Source organism: Cupressus sempervirens, chromosome 11 (assembly GCF_028749045.1).
Source record: "Cupressus sempervirens isolate cs-2001-9-10 chromosome 11, ASM2874904v1, whole genome shotgun sequence".
Taxonomy (NCBI): domain Eukaryota; kingdom Viridiplantae; phylum Streptophyta; class Pinopsida; order Cupressales; family Cupressaceae; genus Cupressus; species Cupressus sempervirens.
In genome coordinates, this window is record NC_143128.1 from 745,177,910 (window position 1) to 745,193,270 (window position 15,361).

The following is a 15,361-nucleotide window of genomic DNA, read 5'->3' on the forward strand; positions in this document are numbered from 1 at the left end:
AATGGAGTATAAAGTGTTACAAAATGTCTTGCATGAACTTGTATAGAGACAAGCCGAGCTTTCGGTATCTATTACACAGTTGGAAACAATTTTGAAAACCATCAATTATTTACATGTAAAATTGTGTGACATAGATTTCTTTACATTAGATACTACATGCTCATTAGAGATATTACATGTAGGAATGAGAAATAATGTTCTCACAATGGGCAAGAATGCAATTTTAGGCTCATTTTCTTACAAGGAACTAACATTCAGTTAAGAGAGGCTAGCCAACCTCACAGATAAAGATGCAGTGGTACAGTACAAGTTGGCATTGATTCAACTTCAATTATTGCCTCTTATAGAGATAATTCAAACTATAATCTCTATTGCTAGAGAAATTTTGAAGAAAGAGACAAGTTTTTCAAAAAAATTAGGATTTATTGACCTAGCTACTGAGCTAGAGATTCAATTTCATATTTTGGATTAGGTAAAGGAAAGATGTAAAACTAGCTATGCCAATATTATGGAAAGTCATAAATATTTTTTGAGAAGTATCAACTAAAAACTAAGGGGGAATGATGACCAAAGAATGAAATAAAAAATGGGGAGATATCAAATAATGTGAAAGGAGGAGATAAGAATCAAATATCAGATATATGAGATTGGACATAATAAAAATCAAATTTTTGGTCTCAAAGGGAGAATACATTTTTTGAACAAAATGATTTCATGACAAAGTGTTTTTGCCACTAATGTCAAAGGGGGATATTGTTGATCTCTAAGCCTATGTTGCCAATTAGTGTCCAAACACTCAGTCATTTACAAGTCACTTATTAGGAAAGATTACAAGGTCATCACTATGACCAAGTTATCTAGTAAAGGTTGAGCATACAACACTTATACTGAGTGAGATGGTGATTGCTAAGAATTCAATAGAGACCAAGCAAATATGCAACTTGAGGAATATAGGATGAGCTGAGAAATCTAGTGAAGACCAAGTATTTTGAAAAGTTATCAAGATCTAAGAAAATAATTATATAGAAGGTGAGTAACAACTTGAAGGTTTATGTATGACTGAGTGTCAAAGAGTTCAAGTGCTGAGTAATTCAGTTTTGATATGAGAGATTGTAATGAAACAAACTCATATGTAAACCATTTTGGCTAACATACTATGACATTTAATATTTATAGAGCCATCTTAGATGTTGATTACACATCATTGTAGAAGGTAATGATCCCTAGGTGTACAATTCAACCAATTAGAAAAGGAATGTAAATGGAAAAAAATGATGAAGTTTAAGACATCAATGAAGATCTAGAAACTTCATAGAACATCTATTTAAAGAAGATTACAACCCTAGAATCATAAGTAAGAGAGAGTGTGAAGAGTTGTTATCAAAAAGAGAAGATGCATAAAAGTGAGTGTGCATGTGAAGGAGTTAAAATAAGTTTCAAAGATAGATCTAACAAAGAACAATTAGAGTAGTGAAGAACTAAGTAGAGATATCATATTGGGATAATCAGATCAAAGATACAAGAAAGAGGAGACCCAAAATCAGCTTGCAGAGAAAACTAAGGGTCAGGTACTAAATTAGTTATTTTTTAATTGAGATAGGGTAAATATCTTAACCAAGTGTTCCTAACATACCTATGTTAATCTCTTAATAGATTCTATACTTTATTTTGAGTGTAAAGTCCTTTAACAAGGTGAAACCTAATAGTCTCTTAATAATTTAACATGACATACCCTTCACTGGGTAGATCATATTTTATGATTAAACATTATAACCTTAGCATGTTAACTTTATTGTTGCAACAATGAAGATTTGTGGTTTTCATCCCCACCCTAGTTTTTCCTTCATCTTGAACTGTTTCTAGGTAACCAAATCATTGTGTTATGTGTTGAACTTCCATGGATGTGATTTATGCCATTTATTTTTTAGCATTATAGTTTTATTGATAAATTTGTTATATGAATTAGGTATGAATTAATGGAAATGGTTTTGAAGTCAAAAGTTTAAGATCCTAATTCACCCCCCTCTTAGTATCTTATTTTCCATATACTTATTCTAGCAACTAGTATTGTAGACACCTAAATTTGATTACATCACTAGGTAATCTAATTTAGTCATCTTCTAGGATATTATTGATTAAGTATTTAATATTTAATTAATTAATAGTCATCCCCTAGTTAATTAATTAATTAATTTAACTATAGATCAATTGATAAAATCAAATGATAACCCAAAATCAATTTTTTCAATTAAATACCAATTCCTCAATTAAATTAAATAAATGCAAAAATCTATTTAATTTAATCACACACCCCTCTTTTATTAAATAAATAGTCTAATAACTCAACTCCAAATCCCTAACTATCCTAAAACCCTATTATTACCCTAAGACAACCCATTCACCCATCCAAACCTCACTTAGCCAACTGACTAACCCACCTCATTAAGCCCCAATTCACTTGTATCCCAATCCCCTCACAAGTCAAGCCTAATCCCCCTTGTAAACATATGTACACCTTTAAGAAAGGGTTAAGACTTTCTAACCAAAGCCAAAGTTAAAAGTCTTCCCAATCCTCTCAAATTCCTATCCAAGAGCATTAATGACTCTTACATGCCATAAATTTCTTTAAATGCCTCTTATTTCCTTCTTCCATACTCCTCTTCCTTCATAATTCCCTCTGACCCCTGACTTTGACCACCCAATCCCCTTATGACACTTGTCATAAGGCTAGTGCTTTTAAGAAGCACAATCCATGTGCTCCCTCTTCCTTGTATCCTAGCCCTTCCTCACCCTTTCTCCATCCTCACATCCTGACCCTCCATCTCATCACCCATTATCCAATAAATTGAGCCCTTCCCCTCTCACAAATCATTCAACTTCCATGCAAACTTATAATGCCTCATTAACCACTACAACATAACCATTTACACCTTTACCATGTTAATATCCTTCCACACCTCCATTGTTGAAACCCTCATCCATCTCCACGCTTGATCACTTACAACTTGAAGCTTTAGCACACATGAGCACACATCCTCCATTGCTTAACATATTGATAAAATCAAGGTCACACTTGGGGAGCTTACCATTCATGGTTTTCCTACCTCAACAATGTTTCCTTTGTCTTATCAGTGGAGTTAATTTACTTAGTTTGTGAATATTAATCTAATTAGTAATAGTCTTTGCACACTAGTTTAGTAACTCTACATTTTGGCACACCTGGTTGGATCCTACATTTGGGTCATTTTGACCATAATTTTTTTTTATCTATTTTGCTAATTAACCAAATTAACATGATGTGTTTTCTCTTGTATGTGTAAAATTTTTAAGAATTTTTATATATTCATAAATCTCAATCTAGGAAGCATGCTCCCAACCATATAACCAACTTTCCACCAACTTAAACAAATTTAAATTTTTGCAAACGCACGATTGCAAGTTTGAGGAAAATAAACATGCAGAATCATGAAACCAGGAATGCAAGGATGTGTTCAACATGAAACCTAACTACCATGTGGTAGTTAAAACCTCCCCCATCATTCTCACCTTTCTATATTCCCATGAGAACAAAATTTTTTTCTAGTGGTTTCATTGGAAAAACCTATGAGAACACTTTGCAAAAGTAACCAACCAAAAAATTCAATTTATAAATTTTACCTTCAAACCTATCAATAGACTAGTTAGTGGGAACACCTTCCAAACCTATGGGGTTGTACTATTGTGAGATTTCTCTGTAAGTAAATTTCCTATGCAACACTTTTCTCTATTTTTCACCATTTTTAGTACCATGATCCCACATTATTTGATTACATTCCTGTGCTACAGGATCACATGTTGACTTTTTCAGGTTCCCTGGTTTTATTATCCAGTTCATTTCCCTATCTTTTTATAGGAGAATGGGTTGTAGGTACCTTGCCAAGATTCTAACTATTGACTATATTTGTAGAATTTATTAGTTTAGTTGTCTAAAATCAATCTTGAATGTCTAAGGACAAAAATTACATATTTTAATGGAACACATGGTTGAGTAATTTAATAAGCTTTTCATTGGAATTAACGATTAGCTAATTAGAAAACCAAATCTTAAATGCCAACCACTAAAAGAATGAATGTGATGAACTTCCATTTTAAGTACTATTAATGAACATTATGGGGAAAAAACTTCAAATTTTGGTCATAAAATGAACATCACATAATCTTGAATGCCTTAAGGCAAACTTGTCCTTATTTTCATCTCTTTCAAAGTTTTCACTTGCTCGATTTCTTTTGTTGACGTGATTTATTATGTTGACCATCATTGTAAGTTGGAAATGAACCTTGTATGATAAAATTATGAGTATTTTCAAAGAAGTCACTAGGATACACTAAAAGATTTTAAAATAGAAGGAATCAAGTGTCTTGTGTGTCTTGAGATTGTTCCTTTTAGCACATCTTTAAATTATTTATTTTTTTAAGTTAGGACCATTTTAATACATGATGCATGTACCAAAATTTGTTAGCAAGATCATTCTCAATAACTTAGGAGTGGTTCTAGCAAGTTCATCCTCCTTTGGGAAGCACATCCCCTTTGGAGAGAAGCTAAAACTATTAAATAATTTGGTTGGAATATACATGAGAGGAAGGGTAAACCTTCTTGCTCCATCAGGAAAGTTTGGGTAGTGTTCTTCTGGGGGTAGCCTGAGGTGGGAAAAATTTCCTATGATTTCAACATGTCCATAATAGATTCTTAAGTGGATCACATACATAACATCTGAGTTGTTGACTCTACAAACCTAATTATGAACCAATTTAGTAGCTACCCTTTTATCCTTGGTGTATTACACATGGTGTAAGCGAATATAAGGCTTCTCTAAAGTTACTTGACATATGTGTTTTCCCTAGTAGAGGCATAAAGCTACTTGGGTTTCATCTCCAAGAGTCATTATCCCCGCAAAAGGGGGGGCTTCTATTTGTCATACCTTGAAGGATCATTGATGTGTAAGTTTTTCAATCGACTCTTGTATCAACTCATCTCTTCAATTGGAGGGAAATATCACACTAGATTTAGAAAACATCAAGATTGGCACCTCCCAATAGGCCTAATGAGTGTATTAAAACCAAAGTGACCTCCGGGATAATAGGTGTGCTTGAATTATCTTATTTTTGTAAAAGAAATGTGAAAAAAAATTGTATAACATACACAATTTTATGGTTACTATCAAAACCATTTTACTAAAGAGATTGCATGCCTATCTCTCTCAAATTTTCTTTGTGCTTTAAGAGGTTGTTTGCTCACAAAATACCATATCTAGTTTTCAAAAAGAGTCTTATCCTTGGTATTTCAAAAATGAGTTGTTAGCAAGTCTATTCACAACAACTTTAGTCTAGTTGATATTACGTCACCTTTTCCAAAAAAAGAACATTTCTTCTTGTCTTAAAATAGTTTTTAGCAAGTTTATTCACAACAACTTTAGTCTAGTTGGTCTTACCTCACCTATTCCAAAAAAAAATCATTACACCATCTATTGATAAAGATTATTACATATCCAATCAAAGTCATCCCTTTATTAGATAAAATTTACCCTCACCATCTCAAGAAGATTGTTAGCAAGTCTATTCACAATAATCTTATGTTGCAGGAGCAGACTAGATAGATTATGCTACAGGAACTCACATGATTAAAGATTCTATAGAAACAAACAAAGATGAAACAATACTTTAGAGTTTTACAACAGGAAGAAATAATAAGATGATGCTATAGGAAGTGCAAAAATTATGAAGAAATTTGATCTCACATTTTAAGTATGTTTTAAAATTTGATGTTTAAGTCATTTAGTACAATGTTAGTTTTCTTTAGTGTGTTTGTATGTGTTTGAAATAACAAGCCAACTAGGAAATCAATGGCTACATGAAAATTCAAACATCTTGAAAAGGTTGGTGGAAGATTCTAACTTCTAACCGATCCTTCATGATTCAAAAATGGTTTTCTTTTCTTGCTTTTGTGTTGGCATTTCATCTACCCAATTGTAGAGATGTGAAAGTACTAAAAAGGAAGATTATGTAATTGAATGGGGATCAAATACAACAAAAAGAATAGAAAAAGTTTTGAGTTTTTCTAATTTTGTGGTTTTTGAATTGGATGTGTTATTTCTTACTTTCTTTCCAGAATTTAAAAGTTTGTACTCTGAGAAGATGTCCATAATCTAGTTGTTGCATAACAAAACATTACTCTAATTTTTGAATCTAAACTAAGCTTTTGGGTTTTGCAGTTTGTTATATAAAATTAGATTTTTGTGTCATTGAATGTTAAGACGTACTATTTTGAGGGTCATGTTCATAGGTGGAAGTCTTCTAAACTCTTTGTGATCTATTTCCTCAGATTGTAGGGGGTTATGTATTATATTTCTATGTTTTTTTTTGTGTTTACCTATTGGTTTTTTTTTGTCTGTACCCATGAGGAAGGAATATCTTGATGTATTCATTGATGTGTTGAAATGACATAGTTGATATGTGATAGAGGAAAAATTTGGTTTGTATATGGGATTTTTAGATGTTTTAAGTGATTGAGAATTTCATGGGTGGTGGTTAGTCTATTATCAAGCTCTAAACCCATGCATGCAGAAAGGTGGTGTAGATTCAAAAATGATTAATGTTGCATGGTAGTGAATTTGTATTTAGTTTGGCTCATAGTTTTAGATCCAAAGTTGATTTATCTTATCAATTTATTTCATTTGTAATAAGGAAGAGTCCGATAAGTTTACATTAAGACTACATAGGAAAATCTAATGTTGCTAGAGGAGGTCAAAGAAGTTCTTATGGAATGTCAGTCCATCAGTTGGTACTAGGAGAATCAATTGGATATCAATCTGAGTTAAGTGGAATAGTTAATCCTAAAGGTGTATGAACCCCTTGATGTAGACTTCAGTCATTTATTTCCTCCTAATTTTTTCCAATGTGACGCTCTGCATCATTTTTGGTATAAGAGAAAATATTCCTCAGATCGCATGAAGTTACAAGTTGTATATACATAAAACTCCCACTAGATAAAAGAATTTGTTGTGTATTACCTCCATGATCATCGGTCAAGAAGCCCAATAGAAGTTGAGCATGAAACTAAATTCTCCTTAGGGACTAACTTCATGAACATATATGTAGGATTTTCAATTGTGTGAATCTTTTCAAGTAGTAATTGGCCATCCTCCAAAATAGACCTTATAAAATGGTATCTAAGCTATATGTTCTTTGTTTCTGAATGAAAAGCAAAATTCTTGGTAAGATGAATGGCACTCTAGCTATTGTTGTACAATGGATGATCTTCCTGCTTTTGACCCAATTCCTTAGAAAACATTGTAACCAAATTATCTCCTTGCTAGCTTGCATAGCAGCCACATACTCAGCTCTAGTGATTGAAATTACATTAACCTTCTGCAATCTAGAAATCCAACTAACTATAGTAGCCCCTACAGTGAAAAAATACCCTGTAGTACTCCTCCTTGTATCAATAACTCCTACCAAATCAGAGTTAAAAAATCAACTCAGAGTATAACTAGATCTTGTGAAACATAATGGCTTTGTAGTAGTACCTTTCAAATATCAAAGAATCCATTTGACAATATTCCAATGTTCCATACCTAGATTACTCACATACCTACTAACAAATCTCACTACATGAGCAATATTTGGCCATGTGCATATTGTTGTCATAAAGGTTTGCACCCTTTTCTAAACTTTTTACCTGAGGACAACCTTGTGAAACATGGAAACAACCTCCAAGCTATGGGACATGAACTGTGAGGTCGAGTCTTTGAAGAAGGCTAGCTTCCTTTGCTATCAGGATGCACCTAACTACTCTTGAAAAGGAAAACAAAGAAGGAATACATGAAAGAAAATCTACCTATTCTAACCTGAGGAGGTGTGCACCGAAATAGAGTGTTCAAGCCAATCTCCACCTGTACATGCACACTTGAACCATCATGACACCAAAATATATACACATCCATAATTGTTTTAACCTAATGATTACAGGTAGATCAAGAAACCCAAGTAAATGACACAAGGAAGATGAAGATTCACTTATATATCATTCATAGGTCAAAGAGATACAATATTGCAAAATTGTAGATATTCACAATAAACCAATTAGAGGCAAATAGGTCTTGCACAATACATCAATGGTTGGAAGAGATAAGGTAGAATGTTATATAGGATTAGAGGAAAAGGGAATTTATAGTGAACTTGCAAAGAAATATCAGAGAAAGTACAGAAGAGTCGACCATTACAAAGATTACAAAATATGCCTTTATAGCTCATGCATAACTCAAATATTTTCAAACTGGAGTTACTCCACAATCACAATCCTAAACCAAACTCAACCACTTCCATGTAGATCTAGATAAAATATGATCTTGACACAAATTCAAATACAATGAAATCTGAACAAAGCCTTGAGAATGGCACCATTAAGTCACTCTGAACAAAGTAGATGGATAAAACTAGAGACGGTGGAGTGTTTTCCATCATTCATTGGTAATGGCATTCATTAGGGAGTGGTTGGAAATGATCATGAAGATTAGATCATGCAAGAAAAATCTCTTCCCCCTATTTTTATCTCATGAATCAATGAGGTCAATGGGTCAACTAAATCCTACAACCAAGAAAGGCCACGTGGGCCAATAATCTTATTTCATTTTGCCACCTTGTAAAGTCTCCATGCAGTTGACCATCAAAACCTACTAACTAAGCCAACCTTCTAATTTAACCATGATGTCACATAACTATTAGCCTTTCCTTCAAACTGGGTCCACAAGGACATGTGGTGATTAGGTGCATTCCCACATTGTTTAAAATCCTTGTAGCTTCAAAATGTGGGAAAGTGCTAATTGTCAATCACCACAAGATTAATGGTCAATGAAAACCCTTCTCGATGTCAACTATAGTGTTATCTCCTTGAACCTAGAAGGAAATGTGTCCTTTTGGTTCTTCCCTACATCACCTAAAGTCCTTACAATTCCATGATGCAAGAATGCACTAATCATTGATCTACAAAGATAAGCAATCATTGAAACCTTTATCATTACTACACCTATCCTGATATCTTTCAGGCCCACAAAAACTTAGCATCCACCCTAGCACAACATGGCATCCAACTAGAATTAGTTTTAAACCCTAGTGGCCCCACTTGGAAATAAGTACCACATGCCATGCATTGATAGGGAACTTTTTTGCAATGTTTAAACATCTCACATCTTTAGGAAGTGGGGAAGCACATATCGTTGATCCATTTGAGATTTGACATTGGATAGAAACATGTAGTCCATTGATAACTCATGTCAATACCTTGGTCACTGAAGTGCCTTCCATATGCGAACTTGAATTACAACTCATCCACCTTGTTTGTGATGACCCATTGAAGAAGATAGAACCACAAATCCACCTGCCATAATGATGCTTGCCTGCTATGGTTAACATTTCAACATTTTCATTAAGTAGTAAAGCACAAATTATTGATCTATGAAAGATTGATGATCAAAAAAAAATCTTATAACTTTATAATTCTTACTTCTAAAATTATGGGCCCACCAGCCCATATGTCACAACAATGCTTGTTGACTTTACGTAAGGGTCATTCACTTTGAGGAAGTGGTAAAGCACCTATCATAGACCCATGTAAGATGTGACAGTGTAGAAAATTGTGGGAGTGTCAAAAGAAACTTAAGGAAATATGGAAATATTATAGGGTTTTAATTTCATTTATTTTGCATTTCCATGGTATTTAAATATTTGGGAAGTGCCATGTTACCTACTAAATTCAAATGCAGTGATTTTGGTAGGAAGGGAAATTTGGCCAACAATTTTGGCAACTCAAAGGGGATGCAAGCTAGCTATGCATAAGACCAGTGGCCTAAAGCATCCATAGGGATAAAAAGTAATAAAAAATGTGGATCCTATGCATTAAAAAACCCTAACCCTACCTCTATGACAACAAAACACTAAAAATCCTACCTTTGACTACAAAACAAGAACTCTGTAGCTGAAACCAGGAACCAAAAATATTCCTCAAAACTCAAAAATTTCAAAAGAAACGTAACCATACCACATAGAGACAACCTATGCTCATGCATTTATTGAAAAACAAAGAAAAAATTGAAAACAAAAAACTACTCTACTATGTACAACTGTTTACATATATGCAAGTTTAAACAAACCCATTGACTAGTTTATGAAGTAGCTCCCTTTCCTCACTAGTTGATTTCTTCTTTCATACAAAAGGGCAACTAAAAATGATAGCAAGCATGAAAAACATGTTGCTGCATGGAACATGTCCTTTCCAATGCTAAAAATGATGAAGCTTTCCACCACTAGGGTGTTTCCTTGTGGAGCAAAACATACTTTCTCTTCTTTGTGATCTTCCCCCTCATGCTCAGGTATAAGCATGACTAGGGGAAACTTGCTAATTTTTTGCAAAGCTAAGTGCCTTATGGGGTATCCTCTTGATGGTATAGGGGCAAAGGAATCCTCCTTGACCATTTGATTGTGCTCTACAATAGTAGTATCTTGTTGGTTTGGAAGTGGCTCCTCCTTCTATTAAGAGAGAACCTCCACATCTTGCTCATGATGCTCATGAACCACCACCTTGGGAGCTACCAATATGGTGTGACTTTTTCTTGTTGCTATTATGGAACATGCTCCTCATGGATAGGAGATGATGACTTAATATCTAGAAGAGTAGATAGCATCCAACTCATCCAAAAGACCATCCTCATCATTGATCTCCTCTATTACAATTTCAAAGAAATGCATAGGTTTAGGGGAAACCTCATGTAGGTTAGCATATTCCTCCTCATGGATAGAGCTATCATCGAGGCTCTACTTTTCATAATTCACATAATAGAGGGATGTTTGCTACAATAAATGGTTCTCTTCTTGCTCAGCTTAGAGCAGATCCTCATTCTTTGGTAAGGGCTTGTTGTGGTGTCCACAACACACACCCCATTCCTCACTGGGAATGGGGACCCCCTATTCTTTTTTTGACTCCTGAACTCATAGTTTGGGAGTTGGGAGAAGAAGAGTTTTATTCAACCTTAAGATTTTAGAGTCAAATATTTGAAAAAATCACAAAAAATTGAAAAATTGAAAAAATAACAAAAAAGAAAAAAATTAAAATTTAAAAAAAAAAATATTATTAAAGATTTTGCACTGCGCGAGGCTCCCATGGAGGTGCGTGCATGTGCATCCTCTATGGAGGCACTGCACGAGGCTCCCATGGAGGTGCATGCATGTGCATCCTTGATTCCAAGACAAAAGAGTTTTTAAGAACTAGCAAAGGTCTCCTTGTGAACACTCACATTTATCTTCTACTGAGTGGATTTTGGTATGTCATAAGACAAACACTGAATGTTGGAGTGGATCCTTAAAAAGATTTGTTTTTCAAGAGAGGAATTACACTATAGATTCCTATCATTGACCTCATGCAAAATGAACGCCCAACAGGGCTCAAAAGCCATGATTTGTTTCTTAAAAGAAGGAACAAACTTTTCTCCTTCTTCTTCTTCCTCAACAAAGGAGGGGGGCTCTTTAGATAGGAGGATTGGCTCCTCTTCCTTTGGCTCAATAGCTACCTCCTTTTTCTCCTTAGCAGACTACAACTCCTCCCTTTGTAGCCTTGTGGGTTTGGATTCACTCTCCCAAAACTCCTTATTTCGACCATTAGGAGTCCATGTAACAACTCCATCCCAAAATAGGGAAATTGTGATAGATCCATGGGGTTCATGACCAATCCAGCTCTCTTTTATAGGGGGTAGAGGGGTTACAAGAGTAGGCTCTTATGAGGGAGGAGGCTTCCTAAAGCTTGGGATGATATATTTGGGAGAAGGGGGGCATTTGATTCCTTGTTTTAAAAATGATCTAACTAGAGCCTCATTTCCTCCTCTCACTGTAGCAACTTTCCTTACAAGATTCTCCTCAAAAAGTCTCTATCTCTCCCTCCGTTCCTCTTGTTCTTGGTTGAGATAGGCCTAGTAGGCTATCTCCTCCTATTGTCTCTCTATCTCTTGCTACCTCACAATCTCATCAAGCTACCCATTAATCTCCTCATGCTGTCTATCCCAAGCTAATAAATACTCATCTTGTTTATGAAGTTTGAACTCCACCCTATTTTTGAATTCCAAAACCATATCCTTAAAATCTTTATATGGGGATGTTGAGATTGGTGGAGTAGAGGTAGGAAAAGAGTAATAGTTTTGAGCAACTTGGCTATAAGCAACTTGGGGTTGAGATTGAAATTGGCAATATGAGGGCCGAGGAATAAAATTTTCATGATATAGGGGGAATAGTAACTATTTCTATGAAATGTGTCCATGATTAAAGCTTCATAAAAACTATAAACTCATAGAAAACCTAAAAATCACAATGATCAAGGGTGACCATTTACATACTAGCACTTTGTCTATATAAAACTAGAAGATGTGCACTAGGGTAGGCATGGTGTTTTATTAAATTCCTCCAAAGGCTGATGACACTAAGAATAACACCCAAATTCTTAGTGTATCCATATCAATTGGCTAACCAATAGACTTATATATTTGAATCTTCTATGTCCCACTGGGCATGCCAAAAACTATTTTCACAAAATTTTGCACCTTGTCCAAAGTTTTTACCTAAGGACAACCTTGTGAAACATGGAAATAAACTCCAAGCTATGGGACTTGAACTGTGAGGTTGAGCCTCTAGAGAAGGCTGACTTCCTTTGCTATCAAGATGCACCTAACTACACTTGGAGAGGAAAAGGGAGAAGGAATGTATGAAAGCAAATATTCCTATTCTAACCTAAGGAGGTGATGCACCAAAATAGAGTGTTCAAACCAATCTTTGCCCATACATGCACACTTGAACCATCATAACACCAAAATATATACACATCTAGACTTTCTTTAACCTAAAAATCACATGCAAATTAGGAAACCCAAGTAAATGACACAAGGAAGATGAAGATTCACTTATATATCATTGATAGGTCAAAGAGATATAGTCATGCAAAATTGCAGATATTCACAATAAACTAATGAGGGGAAAATAAGTCTTGCACAATACATCAATGGCTAGAAGAGATAAGGTAGAATTCCATATAGGTTTAGAGGCAAAAGGAAATTTACAATGAACTTGCAAAGCAATATTAGAGAGAACAGAGAAGAGTCGACCATTAAAAAGATTACAAAATTTGTCTTTATAGCTCAGGCATAACTGAGATATTTTCAAACTGGAGTTACTCCACAACCACTATCCTAAACCAAAATCAACCACTACCATGTAGATCTAGAGAAAATATGATCTCGACATAGATTCAAATACAATGAAGTTGAAACAAAACTTGGAGAATAGTGTCATTAAGTTGCACTGACCAAGTAGATGGATAAAACTAGAGATGGTGGAGTGTTTTATGTCATTCACTGGGCATGGAATTCATTGGGGAGTGGTTGGAAATGATCATGAAGATCAGATCATGCAAGAAAACATCTCTTCCCCCTATTTTTAGTTCATGAATTAGTGCGGTTAGCAGGTCAACTGAATCTTGCAACCAAGATAGGCCACATGGGCCAATAATCTTATTTCATGTTGCCACCCTATAAAGTCTCCACGTGGTTGACCATCAAAACCTACTAACTAAGCCAACCTTTGAACTTAACCACGATGTCACATAACTATCAACCTTAACTATGACTACCTTTCCTTCAAACTAGGTCTATAAGGAGACATGGAAATTAGGTGCATTCTTGCATTGTCTAAAATCCTTGCAACTTCAAAATGTGGGAAAGTGCTGATTGTCGATCTCCACAAGATCAACAGTCAATGAAAACCCTTGTCAGTGTTAACTATAGTTTTATCTCCTTAGACCCACAAGGAAACATCTCCTTTGAGCACTTCCCCTAGTTTCTTAAAGTCCTCACAATTCCATGATGTGGGAACGTGTGGATCATCAATCTACGAAAGATTTATCATTACTCCACCTATCCTTATATCTTTTGAGTGCACAAAAAACTAAACATCCACCCTAACATGATGTGGCATCAAACTAGCATTACTTTTTCACCCTGGTGGACCCACTTGGAAATAGGTTGCACATGCCATGCATTGATAAGGTGCTTTCCCACAATGTTTAAACATCTCGCATCTTCAAGAAGCAAGGAAGTACCTATCGTTGATCCATTTGAGATCTGACGATGGATAGAAACATGTAGTCCATTGAAAACCCATGTCAGTACCTTGACCAATGAAGTTCCTTTCATATTCTAACTTGATTGACAACTCATCCACCTTGTCTATGGTGGCCCACTGAAGAAGTTGGACCCATGAATCCACATGGTGCAACAACGCTTGCCCACTTTGGTTAAAGTTTGAACATTTTCATGAAGTGGTGAATTGCACATCATTGATCTATAGAAGATTGACTATCACAAAAAATATCATAACTTTGTAATTCTTTCTTTTAAAATTATGGGCCCACTAGTGCATATGTCACAATGATGCTTGCCTACTTTACGTAAAGGTCATTCACTTTGAAGAAGCGAGAAAGCGCCTACCATAGATCTGTGCAAGATTTGATGGTGTGGAAAATTGTAGTAGTGCCAAAAGAAACTTAAGGAAATATGGAAATATTATAGGGTTTTATATCATTTATTGCATATTTCAATGGTATTTAAATATTTGGGAAGTGATCATTTATATTTTAAATTCAAATGTGGTGATTTTGGTAGGAAGGCAAATTTAGTCAACACATACCATTGCATACATTAGAGTGCCAACTGCTAATGAAAATGAGATGTTAGAAAATTTATCTACCTATTCCTATGCCTTTGGGAACATTTACTTAGTCAATTTGAAATGATTAGCCAAAGGTCTAATGACTACTTTTGCATCCTGCATATTAAATATTTTCAACACCTTCTTTATATACTCACTTTGGGACAAATTCAAGGTTCTATTTTTCTCATCCTCCGTAATCCTCATACGAAGAATTTTCTTAGAAGCACCCAAATTGTTCATAAAAAATGATTTTGCTAATTTCTATTTAAGTTAATTTATATGTTGCAAATTTGACCTAGCAACAAGCATGTCATCAACATAAAGTAATAGGATAATGTAACTCCCATTATCCAATCTCTTAAAATATACACAGTGATTAGAATGACATCTATGGTACCCTTGTTTAGCCATGAAACTATCAAATTTTAAATACCATTGTCGAGGTGCCTAGTTTAGTCCATACAAACTTTTCCTTAACCTATACACCAAATTCTCCTTACCGTTGACCTCATATCCCTCTAGTTGCTGCATGTGAATTTCTTCCTCCAAATCTCCATGGAGAAAAGCTATCTTGACATCTAGT